Below are 17154 nucleotides of genomic sequence, written 5' to 3'. Positions count from 1 at the left end.
AGCTACAGCTTCATCTGATGTTTGAAATGTTGCACAGGACAATTTCTTTTTTTCATTTCCATCATTCTTTTTTTCTAGTTAGATGCGGCTTGTCGCAACTTTCTGACCAGTACTAACATTTTGCTCTCAACGCCTTCGATTATTTGGGGCAAATATTCCAGTCTCTCCCTGTCCCTACAGCATCTGCCCACTACGACTCCATTTACCATCATGGAAGTTATTCCTTGATATGTTAATACATATTGCATCTTATCCTAGTGAGTGTTTTCTTTATATTCACTTTTTTCGTCAATTCTGCGGAGACATACTTGTTTCTTATCTTTTCACTTAATTTTCAGCTTTGTTCTCTAATACTTCATCTCAGACGCTTCGATTCTCTTCTGCTCCGGTTTTCCCAGGGCCCATGATGGTTCACTTCCACACAATTTCGTGCTCTAGACGTACATGACCAGAAATTCCTTCCTCAAATTAAAGCCGATCTTTGATGGTAGAAGACTTCCTTTAGTGCGGAGTGCCATTTTACTTGTCCTAGCCTGCGTTCCATAGTCTCCTTGCTTTGTCAGTCGTGCGTCATTTTGATTCCACGATTCAATATCTTTGCTAAGCCTACTAGGTGTCGCACATTTTGTTAACTTTATCGCTAATCGTGCTTCTTCTATTCTTGATTACTTTCAACTATCTTTCTTTTGCTCTTAGTCCTCAATCTGTACTCATTAAACCACTTTCATCAGCGAATCTTATCAGTAATAGCTTTTGATTCTAAATTTTAATTAATTTTAATCAACTTTCTGGGCCTCTCTTGCTTATCCATCATTGGTTCTTCGAAGTTGGAGCTGAACAGTATTAGTGGAAGACCAAATCCCTACCTTGCCCACTCATAATACGGCTGCTTCCTTCTCGCTCTTTCATTCTTACTGTTCCCTCTGGAGTCTTCTGCATTCTGTGTATTACCCGTCTTCCCCTGTGGCTGATACCTATATTTTTGAGGATTTCAAACACTAGGACGTTACTACAGATTCAAATTTCTTAAGCCTGCGCCAAAATGTGAAGTTTTTAGCCACTAAAGACGAAACACATTTTGCACCGAAACGACGGTGATAAACTGAAACATATTAAACTCTGAAAAAATCTGTGTCCTTGCAAATGGCGCTGCATCTCGGAAACATGTTTGATTAAAATAGAAAAATACTTAAATTATCGTCACTGGGGACGGTATATTAATATGGACATACTTCTAAACCTAAACATAGCAACGATATTTTCTAGCGGCACGCAGTCAAACATAAGACACTTATTAAAAAACGTTTGCCATGACAGAGGGAAGTCGGTAGTTCTGTAATAAATGGCACCTACTACATCTTGAGATATCAGGCTTACGTGGAAAAACAATACAATAAAATTCAGAGTCATTCTCTGCTTATACAGTTTCACATATACGGGCCAAAATATGACAAAGCTGAGACGATTCAGCATTCACCTTCCTGACGACCTGTTGAGAGGTAAATTTGCTAAACCTTTCCACTAACATACAACTATATGTAAACAAAAGTGCTTACTCAAAGCCTAAACAAACAGTGCTACGGTAATATTTAATTAACTCTTAAAGAGTGTTCATTTGCTTTTACTACTGGCTATCGTATCAGAAACCCTTACGAGTCAATTTTATTGACACTGAAAAGGACAGTACAGGGAAGAATACAAAACTCAGAATGTAAACTATTTGAAGTGCCTGTTTCCTCGGCGTATAACCTGATTCCTGCTAATTACTGGATATGATGAGTCTGGAAATGAAATCAGGCAGTTTTTCTAACTTCAAAGGAATTTACGCTCTAGAGTGCATCGTTGACACTACGTGTACGATTGCTTGCATCATTTACACAAAAAAATAAAATATTGCGTAGAACTCATGAATCGCATGCTGCATGACATCACGGATCAACGCATACGCGATGTTCGCTCAACGCTGAGACAAGCGGCGCAGGTTTACAAACGATCAGCTTTAAAAAGGTATATAGGTTCAGATTCCCGACAGACCATCCAGATTAAAGAATTCCATAGCTTCCCTAAATAGATCGATGTGAACGTCGTTTGGCACCGCCGAAAAATTTGTGCTACCTTCCCCATACCTGTCCTTTATCAGTCTGTGCTCCGTCTCGAGTGAGTTTCGTCATCGATGGGACGGTAAGACAAGAGCCCCCTTTCTTCATGAAAAGCAATAAAAGTTTGTGTAGTGCAACCGGGAAGGAAACAGACATTACTGTAACAAATCTTCTGTGCGGTAAAGCAATAAATATTCTATGTAAATGGTGCTATTGACAGAGTAAAAATATGAATTCATAAGCCAGATGTAGCTTGAAGACTCCTATAAGATGGTAGTTAGGGAAAATAAATCACAATCAGCCGCATTTCATAGCGTAGCACGGTATGAAATACAAGCGAAAGGGGCCCATTCGCGAAGAGAAACTTCCATACCAGCAGCCGCGTATAACGCATGCGACTGCATAATGCCATACGATATTAAAGACTTTGCTACTGTTCGGAAACTACAAGAAAGAAGTTAAAAGAGGAACAGCGGATACGTAAAGAAATCACTGTATAAGACGTGGCGCCGTCATCGCACTAGTTTGGGTTCTTACTTTCCTTCTTTCTTTCCCTCCAACTCTCTTATCCATGGCTGCGCCTTGGTGCAGAATCTACTCCTTAACGCAGTGACCCAGAATGTCGATATCACGCACAATATTTCGATTTCGTTCGTGATTTCACGGCTGTTAACTTCCTGTAATTGCCTGAACTCGGTCTGCAGGGCGGCAAAGGGAGTTCCGCGGGACGGTGGAGTCCTAACGAGCCAGCCCAACCAAGCCGGCTTAATACTTGGTCGGAGTTGCTCGGCGCGCGCTCTGGCGACCGTGGCTCGGCCAACTTGCCTTATCTTTCAAGTCCCATGCTTGAGTCGCGCTATTTTTCTTTAGGATTATTGTCCCAAAAACGTGATCTCGCTAGAAGCTGGGCATTTAGTGGATTTGCAAAACGTGAGAAATGAAGGGAAAGGGGGAGGCTGGAAGGATCGAGGCCTCCGCAATATTCAGCAACCTGATTCACAGAAAAGAAGAACCTTTTATATCGCTGTTCCGGCAAACCGTAAATCTCTCATGGTTACTTTCATGCTGTATCTCTCTGTGCAATATCACGCTCGGGTGCCTAGCCTAGCCTACAGAATAGTAACTCCGATGTTGGTAAGTGCAAATTGTATTTTACAATAGTTCCTTAAATAATCACATTACAGTAACACTGAAAGACTGCAGCAAAGTACCGCGTCAGATACTGGATTCAGGATATCCTTATTTTTAGCTTAAACACGTCTAATCATAATATTATTGCTGAATGGCCTTTAACAGTGCTCCCATAAAATATGTCACCTTTCTTCGAGCAAAAACGAATAACTCCAGAAATAGGAAAAATGATATACCGTGACTCTCTTACAAGGACTACCGATAGCCGCACGGGATTAGCCGAGCGGTTTCAGGCACTGCAGTCATGGACTGTGCGCCTGGTCCCGGCGGAGGTTCGAGTCCTCCCTCGGGCATGGGTGTGTGTGTTTGTCCTTAGGATAATTTAGGTTAAGTAGTGTGTAAGCTTAGGGACTGATGACCTTAGCAGTTAAGTCCCATAAGATTTCACACACATTTGAACATTTTTTCTTAATATCGATAACTTCGTCTGAACTAAAGCGTGTAATCCTATTTTCAATATTTGAACTAAGAAGGATCTTTTTTGTTTGGGCTTCACATGGCCAAAAATCCTCTCCGGGCAGGAGGATGTAAACTGTGGAAATTGGAAGTGTATACCCGTATGCCCAAAGAAGATTGGTATTAAATGAGAGAAAATTAGTGTTGTTAATGAGTGCCGGTTACTTTAGATAAATCTGATCCATGGATCACGGGCGACACTCCAAAATTTGCTACCTCTTGATGAACCGCACCCACTGGCATACGTAGTGGGTAAACGGTCAGAACCCCTACGCAAAATTTTTGTCCATCTCACCTTTCTCCTATTTAGGTCCAGTTCTTTCGTGTGAGCATTGGAGACAAAAACCACAGTTTACATACAATATCTCGCTCCAGTCTAACTCAACGTAATCCCACAAACTGATTACATCCATGTTCTCCGCGACACCTCCTTTCTCTGCGTACGGGCGGGGTGGCATAGCCGTTAGCACGATGTACATCTAATCGTGAGGACGACAGTTCATATCCCCGCTCGGTCATCCCGATTCAGATTTTTCGTGGTTTCTCCTAATCGCTCCACGCAAATACCGCGATGGTTTCTTTGAAGAGACCAAGGCCGATTGCCTTCGCCATCCCTTCGCAATCGGAGCTCGTGGTCCGTCCATAATGACTCTGCTTCGGGACAGGATGTTGAATCTAATCTTTTTCACTTTTGTCCGACTCGACACGAAAATTTGGCACTCATAAACAAATAAAGTCTAGCTGCCAACATTGTCAAATGAAGTACAGCTGTGAAGCTGTTGCTCTAGTCACTGTCCCATGGAAGCGATTGAAGATTTCGACGTGATGTTTAGGAACGACATTTTCGACATTAAAGTTGAATCGACGCAAACTTCATTACCTCGAACTGGACAGCTTAGGAAAGAAAGTATGAGACTGGCGATCTACTATCACACTTTCGGAATGACATAATTCCGAAGGTAAAAAGAGCTAACAAGTGCTAGAATTACCTCACAATCACCTTAAGAGCTCATGCATCCAAGTTGCGAATAAGAATAACATACAGAACAAAGGAAAACAAAATTGATGATACGTTATATGATACGTTATATCACACACATCCATGCCCGAGGCAGGATTCGAAACAGCGATCGTAGCGGTAGCGCGGTTACAGACTGAAGCGCCTAGAACCGCACGGCCACACCGGCCGACCCTAGGGGACTCTCCCACATTTATGTACTTACGGCTCTACTGTGACGAAGATGGGACAGGTAGGAACTATCTCAGAATTTATCTGAAGTGATTTAGTGAAGCCCTTTCCGTGCTGCCTGTCAACCGTGACCCGGAGGGGGAGGGCATATCCTGAAGTTACCGATTTCCTGCCTCTGCGCATGCAAATCCCGCCTTGCAGCTGACGTCATCGCCACCAGAAATTAGAGTTCTAAGAGGCGACACCCGCTCAATGAATATGTTGAACTCTACTATAAAACTGACTGGATCGCATAGACGTGTTTATTAAAAGGTGACCAGTTTCGATCGTCACATGATCATCTTACGATTTTCAGCTATATTGATGGACAATGGCTTTGCATGGAGCAGGAACGCTCAATGACGATAGCCAAATAGTTGAAACTGTGGAGGTGATAAAACGATGATCGAAACCGCTCACTTTTTAATAAACGTGATTTTATAATCCAGACAATTTTATAATTAATTAAAAAAATTACGTTATGATCACGGATTCCTCCAGCAATGTTTTCAAAAATAATTAATAGCGGTTAATAGACATTGTAAGTGAAGCAGACTTCGCTCCCGGAAGGTAGACTTCTCCTCACCAGCAACACGGTGCTGATGTCCGGAAACTCGCGTTTTAACTGTAATATCATGCGGTCTGCACATCGTGAAGAAGGAAATGTATGTTCATGCGGGCGTTTGAACCGGCTGCTCTCCGATGCTTTATTCTCTGCACCACCGCGCCACACCTCTCCATAAAGAAATTTGTTCAGGTGTCATCTACATTACGACTACATCAGCCAATACGTCTGAAAGTGTTGCACGTACAACGTGGAAGAAGCAGTATCTCAGGTAATGAGTACATTCCTGTGCGAGATTTCGAGAAAACATAGTCTGCTATTACTAAAGCATTCCACTGAAACAACTACTGCCACGCATCACGGAAATCTACCGGTGCAACTACTGAGCTGCGAACGCTGATTGAAATACAGCGTGATTTTGCTGCATTTCATGAAGCTAGGTGCATTGAGGTGACTCGATGACGTACCCTGGATAACGATGTCGCCCTCGGAATGTGGCCTGCGACACTGGAGGCTTCCGTGCCCGAGACGCGACCGGCGGGCTGCGAGCGAGGCGACACGTCAGCCCGCGGCGGGCACGTCCGTCTCCGACGTGCTGGGACGCGATAGGCGCGCCGGCTGCGCCTCAGCCAACCACGGCGGCGCGGCTCGGAAAATCAAAACACCGGCCTCCCGAGCGCGACGTCCACCCACGCCCGCGGCCGGCGCGCGAGTACGACCTGTATATAGATAGCATTGCCCGCGCGCCGGAGACACAGGCGCTGACGTGGCCGAGGCGCCCCCTTATAGCGGCGTCCCTCTTCCGAAGGTCGATTCCCAATGAGCGGTGACGTGTCAGTGCCGTGTCTCCATCAAACAAAGATATACTCTGTGCTCCCTCAGTTAGTTTTTAGCAAACAGAACACAGCATGTTGTTCTCAATGAAGAGACGTCTACAGACGTTAAAGTAATCTATGGCGTGCCACAGGGGACTGTTATGGGACCATTGCTTTTCACAATATACCGGGTGATCAAAAGGTCAGTATAAATTTGAAAACTGAATAACTCACGGAATAATGTAGATAGAGAGGTACAAATTGACACACATGATTGGAATGACATGGGGTTTTATAAGAACCGAAAAGGAACAAAAGTTCAAAAATTGTCCGACAGATGGCGCTTCATCTGATCAGAAGAGCAATAATTAGCATAATACAGTAAGACAAAGCAAAGATGATGTTCATTACAGGAAATGCTCAATATCTCCACCGTCATTCCTCAACAACAGCTGTAGCCGAGAAATAATGTTGTGAACAGCACTGTAAAGCATGTCCGGAGTTATGGTGAGGCATTGGCCTCGGATGTTGTCTTTCAGCATCCCTAGAGATGTCGGTCGATCACGATACACTTGCGACTGCAGGTAACCCTAAAGCCAATAATCGCACGGACTGAGGTCTGGGGACCTGGGAGGCCAAGCATGACGAAAGTCGCGGCTGAGCACACGATCATCACCAAACGAAGCGTGCAAGAGATCTTTCACGTTTCTAGCAGTAGGAGGTGGAGCGCCAGCCTGCATAAACATCGTATGTTCCAGCAGGTGTTTATCAGCCAGGCTGGGGATGATGCGATTCTGTAACATATAGGCGTACCTGTCATCCGTCACGGTAGCAGTTAAAAAACCAGAATCACGCATTTCGTCGAAGAAAAAAGGCCCGATAACGGTAGATGTGGTAAATCGAACCCATACCGTGACTTTCTCGTCGTGCAATGGAGTTTCCACGACAGTTCTAGGATTTTTGGTAGCCCAAATTCTGCAGTTGTGGGCGTTGTCAGACCCTCGGAGTGTGAAATAAACTTCGTCGGTCCACAACACGTTACTCAACCAATCGTCATCTTCCGCCATCTTTTGAAACGCCCACACCGCAAATGCCCTCCGCTTCACTAAACCGCCAGGAAACAGTTCATGATGACGATGAATTTTGTACGGAGAGCATCGGAGGGTTCGCCTAAGTGCCAACCACACATCTACATCTACACGATTACTCTGCAATTCACATTTAAGTGCTTGGCAGAGGGTTTATCGAACCACAATCATACTATCTCCCTACCATTCCACTTCAGAACAGCGCGCGGGAAAAACGAACAACTAAACCTTTCTGTTCGAGCTCTGATTTCTCTTATTTTGTTTTGATGATCATTCCTACCTATGTAGGTTGGGCTCAACAAAATATTTTCGCATTCGGAAGGAAAGTTGGTGACTGAAATTTCGTGAATAGATCTCGCGTGACGAAAAACATCTTTGCTTTAATGACTTCCATCCCAACTCGCGTATCATATCTGCCACACTCTCTCCCCTATTACGTGATAATACAAAACGGGTTGTCCTTTTTTGCACCCTTTCGATGTCCTCCGTCAATCCCACCTGGTAAGGTTCCCACACCGCGCAGCAATATTCTAACAGAGGACGAACGAGTATAGTGTAAGCTGTCTCTTTAGTAGACTTGTTGCATCTTCTAAGTGTCCTGCCAATGAAACGCAACCTTTTCCTCGCCTTCCCCACAATGTTATCTATGTGGTCTTTCCAACTGAAGTTGTTCGTAATTTTTACACTCAGGTACTTAGTTGAACTGACAGCCTTGAGACTTGTACTATTTATCGAGTAATCGAATTCCAACAGATTTCTTTTGGAACTCATGTGGATCACCTCACACTTTTTGTTATTTAGCGTCAACTGCCACCTGCCACACCATACAGCAATCTTTTCTAAATCGCTTTGCAACTGATACTGGTCTTCGGATGACCTTACTAGACGGTAAATTACAGCATCATCTGCGAACAACCTAAGAGAACTGCTCAGATTGTCACCCAGGTCATTTATATAGATCAGGAACAGCAGAGGCCCCAGGACGCTTCCCTGGGGAACACCTGATATCACTTCAGTTTTACTCGGTGATTTGCCGTCTATTAATACGAACCGCGACCTTCCTGACAGGAAATCACGACTCCACTCGCACAACTGAGACGATACCCCATAGGCCTGCAGCTTGATTAGAAGTCGCTTGTGAGGAACGGTGTCAAAAGCTTTCCGGAAATCTAGAAATACGGAATAAACTTGAGATCCCCTGTCGATAGCGGCCATTACTTCGTGCGAATAAAGAGCTAGCTGCATTGCACAAGAACGTTGTTTTCTGAAACCATGCTGATTACGTATCAATAGATCGTTCCCTTCGAGGTGATTCATAATGTTTGAATACAGTATATGCTCCAAAACCCTACTGCAAAACTGTAGTTCGATGGGTTACTCCTACTACCCTTCTTAAACACTGGTGCGACCTGTGCAATTTTCTAATCTGTAGGTACAGATCTATCGGTGAGTGAGCGGTTGTATATGAATGCTTAGTAGGGAGCTGTTGTATCCTCGTAGTCTGAAAGGAACCTAATCGGTATACAATCTGGACCTGAAGACTTGCCGGTATCAAGCGATTTGAGTTGCTCCGCAACCCCTAAGGTATCTACTTCTAAGAGACTCATGCTAGCAGATGTTCGTGTTTCAAATTCTGGAATATTCCATTCGTCTTCCCTGGTGAAGGAATTTCGGAAAATGCGTTCAATAACTCCGCTTTAGCGGCACTCTCGTCGGTAACAGTACCATCGGCACTGCGCAGCGAAGGTATTCACTGTGTCTTGTCACTTGTGTACTTTACATAGGACCAGAATTTCTTCGGATTTTCTACCAAATTTCGAGACAATATTTCGTTGTGGAACCTATTAAAGGCATCTCGCATAGAAGTCCGTGCCAAATTTCCCGCGTCTGTAAATTTTAGCCAATCTTCGGAATTTCGCGTTCTTCTGAACTTCGCATGCTTTTTCCGTTGCCTCTGCAACAGCGTTCGGACCTGTTTTGTGTACCATGGGGGATCAGTTCCATCTCTCACCGATTTATGAGGTATGAATCTCTCAATTGCTGTTGCTACTATACCTTTGAATTTGAGCCACATCTGGTCTACATTTGCATAGTCAGTTCGGAAGGAATGGAAATTGTCTCTTAGGAAGTAGTGTATGGAATGGCGGTACGACGTGCGACTGCACAGCGCTGACTTCCCCGTGCATAGACGAACCCGCTACAGTCTCCAATTCTTCCTGAACTGTCTCAGCAGCATTACGCCTTGTGCCCGGTCGGCCACTACGTGGTCTACCGTCCAAACAACCCGTGGCTTCCAACTTCGAAATCATTCTCGCCACTGCTGCTTTTGTCAGCGGACCTTTATCTGTTCAAATTCCCTTCCAATCGTAACGCTGAACTAGCACATTCCAGATACTGATAATACAGCTTCACTAAAAGCGCCTTTTCAGGTAACGTCAACATGCTGCGACTGCTGGCGCATCTGATTCTCTCTCTCATTACAGCTCCTTTTCTACACGATTGTCATGCGAAGTCACTGACGTTTTGCTGTCTATTGCAATCTGTCGGATATTTTGTGAACTTTGCTTTTTTTTGTTCTAATAAAACCCCATGTGATTCCAAGCATGTGTGTCAACTTTTACCTCTCTATCTACATTATTCCGTGGTTTTTTAAGTTTTCAAATTTATACTGACTTTTTCTCACTCGGTATATAAATGACATAGTACATAGTGTCGGAAGTTCCATGCGGCTTTTCGCGGATGATCCTGTAGTATACAGAGGAGTTGCAACATTATAAAATTGCAGTGAAATGCAGGAACATCTGCAGCGGATAGGTCCTTGGTGTAGGGAGTGGCAACTGACCCTTAACACAGACAAATGCAATGTACTGCGAATACATAGAAAGAAGGATCCCTTATTGTATGATTATATGATAGCGGAACAAACACTGGTTGCAGTTACTTCTGTAAAATATCTGGGAGCATGCGTACGGAACGATTTGAAGTGGAATGATCATATAAAATTAATTGTTGGTAAGGCGGGTGCCAGGTTGATATTCATTGGGAGAGTCCTTAGAAAATGTAGTCCATCAACAAAGGAGATGGTTTACAAAACACTCGTTTGACCTATACTTGAGTATTGCTCATCAGTGTGAGATCCGTACCTGGTCAGGTTGACAAAGAAAATAGAGTAGATCCAAAGAAGAGCGGGGCGTTTCGTCACAGGGTTATTTGGTAAGCGTGATAGCGTTACGGAGATGTTTAGCAAACTCAAGTGGCAGACTCTGCAAGGGAGGCGCTCTGCATAGCGGTGTAGCTTGCTGTCCAGGTTTCGAGAGGGTACGTTTCTGGATGAGGTATCGAATATATTCCTTCCCCCTACTTATAAAAAATGTTCAAATGGCTCTGAGCACTATGGGACTTAACATCTGAGGTCATAAGTCCCCTATAACTTAGAACGACTTCAACCTAACATAAGGGCATCACACACATCCATGCCTAAGGCAGGATGCGAACCTGCGACCGTAGCGGTCGCGCAGTTCCAGACTGAATCGCTTAGAACCGCTCGGCCACACCGACCGGCCCCTACTTATACATCCCGAGGAGATCACGAATGTAAAATTAGAGAGATTCGACCGCGCCCGGAGGCATTCCGGCACTCATTCTTCCCGCGAACCATACGCGACTGGAACAGGAAAGGGAGGTAATGACAGAGGCACGTAAAACGCCCTCCGCCACACACCGTTTGCTGGCTTCCGGAGTGTTAATGTAGATGTAGTATTCACCTCGTACTGATGCTGGTTCACGCAAAACCGGCAGCCGACAGTGACGAGTGAGACATGTCCGAAAGAACAGATATCATCTTAGTATATATATATATATATATATATATATATATATATATATATATATATATATATATAGGGTGAGTCACCTAACATTTCACAGACCGAACGTGAGGAGAGGGGCTATTGTTAAAATACAAACCATACAAAAATGGACGGAAGTATGTTTTTTAACACAAACCTACGTTTTTTTAAATGGAACCACGTTAGTTTTGTTAGCACATCTGAACATATAAACAAATACGTAATCAGTGTCGTTTGTTGCATCGTAAAATGTTAATTACATCCGGAGATATTGTAACCTAAAGTTGACGCTTGAAACCTCCGACGTTCAGTTGCGTGTTGTAACAAACACGGGCCACGGTCGGCGAGCAGCATATACAGGGACATGTTTACGATGACGACCGTGTTTACGAGTTTGGCTGTAGTGCACTGTTGTGGTTTGGTCAAGCTGTCGCAGTGTCCGCATGTAGCGCTTGCTGCTATTGTTATTCTGCATTCGTCTCCGTACGCAGACCAACTCTAGTACACCGTGTTGCCAGACGTCTGTGATAGTGTAGTGTTGTAGGAACTGTGACCATGGTGTATTCAACTCTGAAAAGGCGGAGATGATACTCACCAATGGCGAGTGTCGACGAAATGCAGCTGAAGCCTGCAGGATGTATGCAGAACGGTACCCGGACAGAGAGCATCCAACGTGCCTCACATTGCAAAACATCTACCGCCAACTGTATGCAACAGGTATGGTCGTAGCACGCAAACGGGTCCTTAACAGGCCCGTCACAGGAGAAGCGGGTGCAGTTGGTGTGTTAGCTGCTGTTGCCATGAACCCAAACATGAGTATATGGGACATTGCGAGAGCCGGTGGGCTGAGTCAAAGTAGTGTCATGCGCATACTGCATCGTCACCGCTTTCACCCGTTTCATGTGTCGCTACATCAGCAATTACATGGTGATGACTTTAATCATCGAGTGCAATTCTATCAATGGGCATTAACAGAGAATGCGTTGCAGTTCTACCTGTTTACCGATGAAGCGGGTTTCACAAAGCACGGGGCAGTGAATCTACGGAACATGCATTACTGGTCCGTGGACAATCCTCGCTGGCTCAGACAGGTAGAGCGACAGCGACCGTGGACTGTAAATGTGTGGTGCGGAATGATTGGCGACCACCTCATTGGTCCTCACTTCATTGCGTGGAGGACGCATAAATTGGCCAATCTTACACCTCTGGACTTCTTTCTGTGGGGTACGTTAAAGGAGAATGTGTACCGTGATGTGCCTACAACCCCAGAGAATATGAAACAACGTATTATGGCGCGTACGACATTCATTACGCCAGAGATTGCAATTGTGTGCAGCAAATGATGGCCACCACATTGAACATCTATTGGCCTGACATGTCGGGACACACTCTATTCCACTCCGTAATTGAAAACGGAAACCACGTGTGTACGTGTAACTCACTCCTCACGGTAATGTACATATGCGTCAGTAAAAAGACCAATGAAAAGATGTTAGCATGTGGACGTAATGTGCTGTTCCAGTCTCTTCTGTACCTAAGGTCCATCACCGTTCCCTTTGGATCCCTACGTAATTCGGTGCTCTCCGATACACACGATCGAACAGCGGACGAGTGTTACTCAAGCGTCAACTTTAGGTTACAATATCTCCGGATGTACTTAACATTTTACAGTGCAACAAACGGCACTGATTACGTATTTGTTTATATGTTCAGATGCGCTAACAAATTAACGTGGTTCCATTAAAAAAACATAGGTTTGTGTTAGAAAACATACTTCCGTGCATTTTTTAATGGTTGGTATTGACCAATTACACTAGCCCCTCTCCCCACGTTCGGTCTTTGGAATCGATTCGTCAGTATTTGATGTGGTTTACGAAATATATCCAGCAGTAACGTTAGGTGACTCACCCTCTATGTAGCTCACCGGCCACTTGACCATCTTCTTCTTTTGTGCGAACGCACAAACAGTGCCCCAACTCTTACGGGAATCGGCAACGCCCCGCGAATAATGGGTATAATGGGCGGGGGCACTACGAATGTAGTGCGGGACAATACGTTGAGAATGTGGGTTTCGCGGGAGGCGTGCCAGTGATAAATCCCTGCTGTCGCGCTATCCTCTGTTTCCTCGGTGGCTCAGATGGACAGTCTGGCTTTAGCTGTCGCAGCGGTCGCACTCTCCTCAAGTTTGCTACGTGAACGTTCAGTGTTTACGCCAGTGTTTTCGTGTTTCGTGATCGTTTATTGGCGTTTTGCACGTGAATTAAGCGTTATCAATTGAGCTGCTGGTCTTTGTTCGTGTCATCTTTCTACGTAGTGCCGTTGGGATTTCGGCGTTGTCCGAGATTTCTTCGATGCAGAACACCATGGCAAACTCCGTGAGAAAAAACACCGTGATTTTCACCTTCGACAAGTACACCCGTAGAGTACAGCCCTCTGCACTTGAAATACACGACTGGATTACCGAGGTAATTGGCCTGCATTCTGAATCTGTTCATACCATGCAGCTAGACTCTGATGAATACTGCATTTTTGTAAAGTTTAACGATTCCGTGAGTGTACACCGCTGTCTGAAAAAATTTGGGTATGAAACGGAATTTATACACCGTGATGGTACTAAAAGTACTGTAAAACTCCGGAATTCCGAGTCTGTAATTAGGAATGTTAGGGTTTTGAATGTTCCCATACAAGTAGACAACTCGAAAATTAAAGATGTCCTTTCAAAGTATGGGATTGTCAGGCAAATAGTCAACGAAAGGTGGGCTTCGCATTTCAAGTTGCAGTGCTTTAACGGCATTCGCTCCGTGGAGATGGAAGTGAAGGCGAACATTCCGTCCCACATCTTTGTTGACGGGCACAAGGCGCATGTTATTTACTCAGGGCAAACCCCTACATGTCATGTATGTAACGAATCTGGTAACCTCCGTCAGGACTGCCCTCGCCGCGTTTTTGTGCTAAAAATAACCTTACGCAAAGCCGGAAATTAACATTCAACGATTTGTTGCCAGCCAGTAATACAACGGAGCCGGCGGCTGTCTTGGATCCTGTTACTACCTCTGATAATGTTGCACTTAATATTAATGAATTTCCGTCTTTAAAACCTGCATTAACTGTTGAAATTCCGTCCCGTGACAGCGAGATTCCCACTAAAAAGCGTCCTCTGGAGGACACTGTAAAAAATGTTGATGAGGACTCTTCCTGTGAAACACCCGTTGCCACGAAGCCGAAGCCCAGTCCTGAAGATCTGTTAGAACTGGAAAAAGGAAATGAAATGCAGGTCGATGTGGCTCTCACTTTCACACAAGGACTTATACTGCGACGAACAGATAGTGACGCAGCTGGTAGTGAGCTTTCACGCAAATGTGACCCTCAGCCTGAGGTCACAACTGCAATAACCGCATTAAGTGCACAGCCCATACAGTGCGAACAGTACGAGGAATTACCAAGTAAACAACCTGCTGACTCCGAAGCGCAAAGTCACGCCGAAGGAGGAAATAAACAAGCATCACCGCCTCGCCAGGAAGACAATACAACAGACACCACACGCCGGAACCAAATATTGACGACTGGCAAGCCACGGCCGTTGCCCCATACAACCACCGCCGGCGGCAGCGACCGACACCGGGTCTTGCTGTCACGCGTCATCAAGCGAAAGCCACACCAGAGAAGAAAGACATCAAGAAAAAGAATATTAAATATGAAGTCATCAGGGCCCACACTGACGAGGAGACCTTTTTACGAAATTTCAGTCACCAACTTTCTCTTCCGAATGCGAAAATATTTTGTTGAGCCCAACCTTCATAGGTAGGAATGATCATCAAAATAAAATAAGAGAAATCAGAGCTCGAACAGAAAGGTTTAGGTGTTCGTTTTTCCCGCTCGCTGTTCGGGAGTGGAATAGTAGAGAGATAGTATGATTGTGGTTCGATGAACCCTCTGCCAAGCACTTAAATGTGAATTGCAGAGTAGTCATGTAGATGTAGATGTAGATGTAGAGAAGGACCACAGTGACTTACAGCAATGCATTGCCAGGATTTCAGGATAATATTCTTCTGAAGCACTTTGTTTAAAAGCAGTGAAAATTTTTCTATGAAGTTAGTACATGTGATGGGCACACAGCTTGTAAAGATCGTGACTTGTAGAGAAGCACGTTGCAGCTATAATCATACCGATCCTCATCCCAAATAGATTCTTTCGGTATGTCTGTGATGCAAGCTTATAGCATTACTACTATTAACATTAATAAAATACAATCACCCTTGAAATTGGCAGCACTAAAAGAATTCTTGTAACAATCTGGGACAAATATCGCATTGCTACAAGAAGTTGCGCTAACGACATTTCGGATCCCAGGCTTTTTTGAAATTGATAATGTTTCTACGGAAGACAATATCGGTACAGCCATTCTTTTAAGGGAAAGGGAAGGCATTCCGGTGACTGAAATCGAACGACTAGACTCAGTAAGAGCCATAGGCATAAAAATTTTCGATGTGACAGTGCTTAACCTTTACGTCCCATCAGGAAATTCCCACAAATTGGATAATGCGAAGTTTTTTCAATATGAACTGATTTATTTATTGAGGAAAAATCCGTGTTCTCTTATACTAGGTGGAGAGTTTAACTGTTTTAAACCAGAAAGATCAACAACCCAATTTCAGCTACTTGCCACAGTTAAAAAAGTTAGTAAGTGATATACACCTTAAGGACGTGTGGGAACTTCAGCAACCGACGTCAGTCGGGTTCACGTATATAACCAGCCACTCCCGCAGCAGACTAGATAGAATTTACGTGTCACCAAATTTGCAAAATTTTTCATTAAACGTTGAAACTATTCCCGTGTATTTTAGCGATCACAGTACACTTTTAACTTGCTTTAATTTAAGTGTACAGCCAACCCGTCGATTCAGAGGCCAATGGAATTTAAATATCTCTGTTTTAACTGACGAGGAACTGGAACAGGAAATAAGAGTAGCGTGAACTATGTGCCTCCGCACAGTAGACAAGCACCCAACAGTCATTGACTGGAGGACTAGGAGGGTTAAACCAGGGCTGCGGAAAGTTGTCATGCAGTATAGTGCAGCGAGGCACAGGGAGTTGAGGAATACAATGAAGTTTTATTATAAAGTTTTAAGAGACTTATATCAACAGGCACGTGATGACGTAATCCGTCTGACTGATATCAAAAAAATAAAAGCCAAGTTATTAAGCATTAAACGGCAACAGATGGAGGGACTAAAAATTAAATCGAAAGCCACATCAGTCGTAGCAGATGAAACAGCTTCTCTGTATCACTTGGTGCGGCATGCTAAAAACAGACGTCAAACTTTTATTGATGAAGTCCAGACGCATACTGGTACAAGGCTCACATGCCAGAAAAAAATACAGGTACTATGAAACCTTATATGCCCCTACCACAGTGGAAGATGCAGCTTTCGAGGACTTTCTCACTATTTCAGGTCCACAATTGTCGGGAACAGACAACGCTTACATCCTGTCACCTATTACTAAAGATGAAGCGCACGAGGCAGTGCATAACTCACCTCTCAAAAAATCTCCGGGACTTGATGGCCTCCCTGTGGAGTTTTATGCCCGCTACTGGTCTATAATTGGGGACAAGATCACTTCCATGGCAAATGAGAAATAAGGTCCTGAACGGAAAAACGGTCCCTGTAGAGTTTCAGGATACTAAAATAGTACTGATTCCTAAGAGTAAAAGGCAAAACCAACTTAATTTTCGGCCTCTATCGCTACTAAATTCTGATTACAAAATAATTTCGTGTATTATCAACAAAAGACTCTCTGCCTTTTACAACAAAATATTGAGTCATCATCAATCTTGTTCTCCGACCAGAACGATATTCGAAAGG

At 44.2% G+C, this 17154-nt stretch overlaps 1 protein-coding gene across 3 annotated transcripts in view; it reads right to left on the bottom strand.

Annotated features, from left to right (window-relative positions):
• Positions 1 to 17154, bottom strand: part of LOC126357243 (leucine-rich repeat-containing protein 4-like) — a 1171476-nt gene that overhangs the window by 618558 nt on the left and 535764 nt on the right. The window contains exon 1 of one of the 3 annotated variants that reach the window (XM_050007440.1): positions 6007 to 6067. The exons of the other annotated variants lie outside the window; for them this stretch is intronic. The gene's annotated coding sequence lies outside the window, so the exon portion shown is untranslated. Of the gene's footprint in view, positions 1 to 6006; positions 6068 to 17154 lie in introns of those variants that run through there. 3 annotated transcript variants of the gene reach the window in all.

This window comes from Schistocerca gregaria, chromosome 1 (genome assembly GCF_023897955.1).
Source record: "Schistocerca gregaria isolate iqSchGreg1 chromosome 1, iqSchGreg1.2, whole genome shotgun sequence".
Taxonomy (NCBI): Eukaryota; Metazoa; Arthropoda; class Insecta; order Orthoptera; family Acrididae; genus Schistocerca; species Schistocerca gregaria.
The sequence above is the reverse complement of the archived record's forward strand: the minus strand, read 5'-3'. Positions and strand labels throughout refer to the sequence as shown.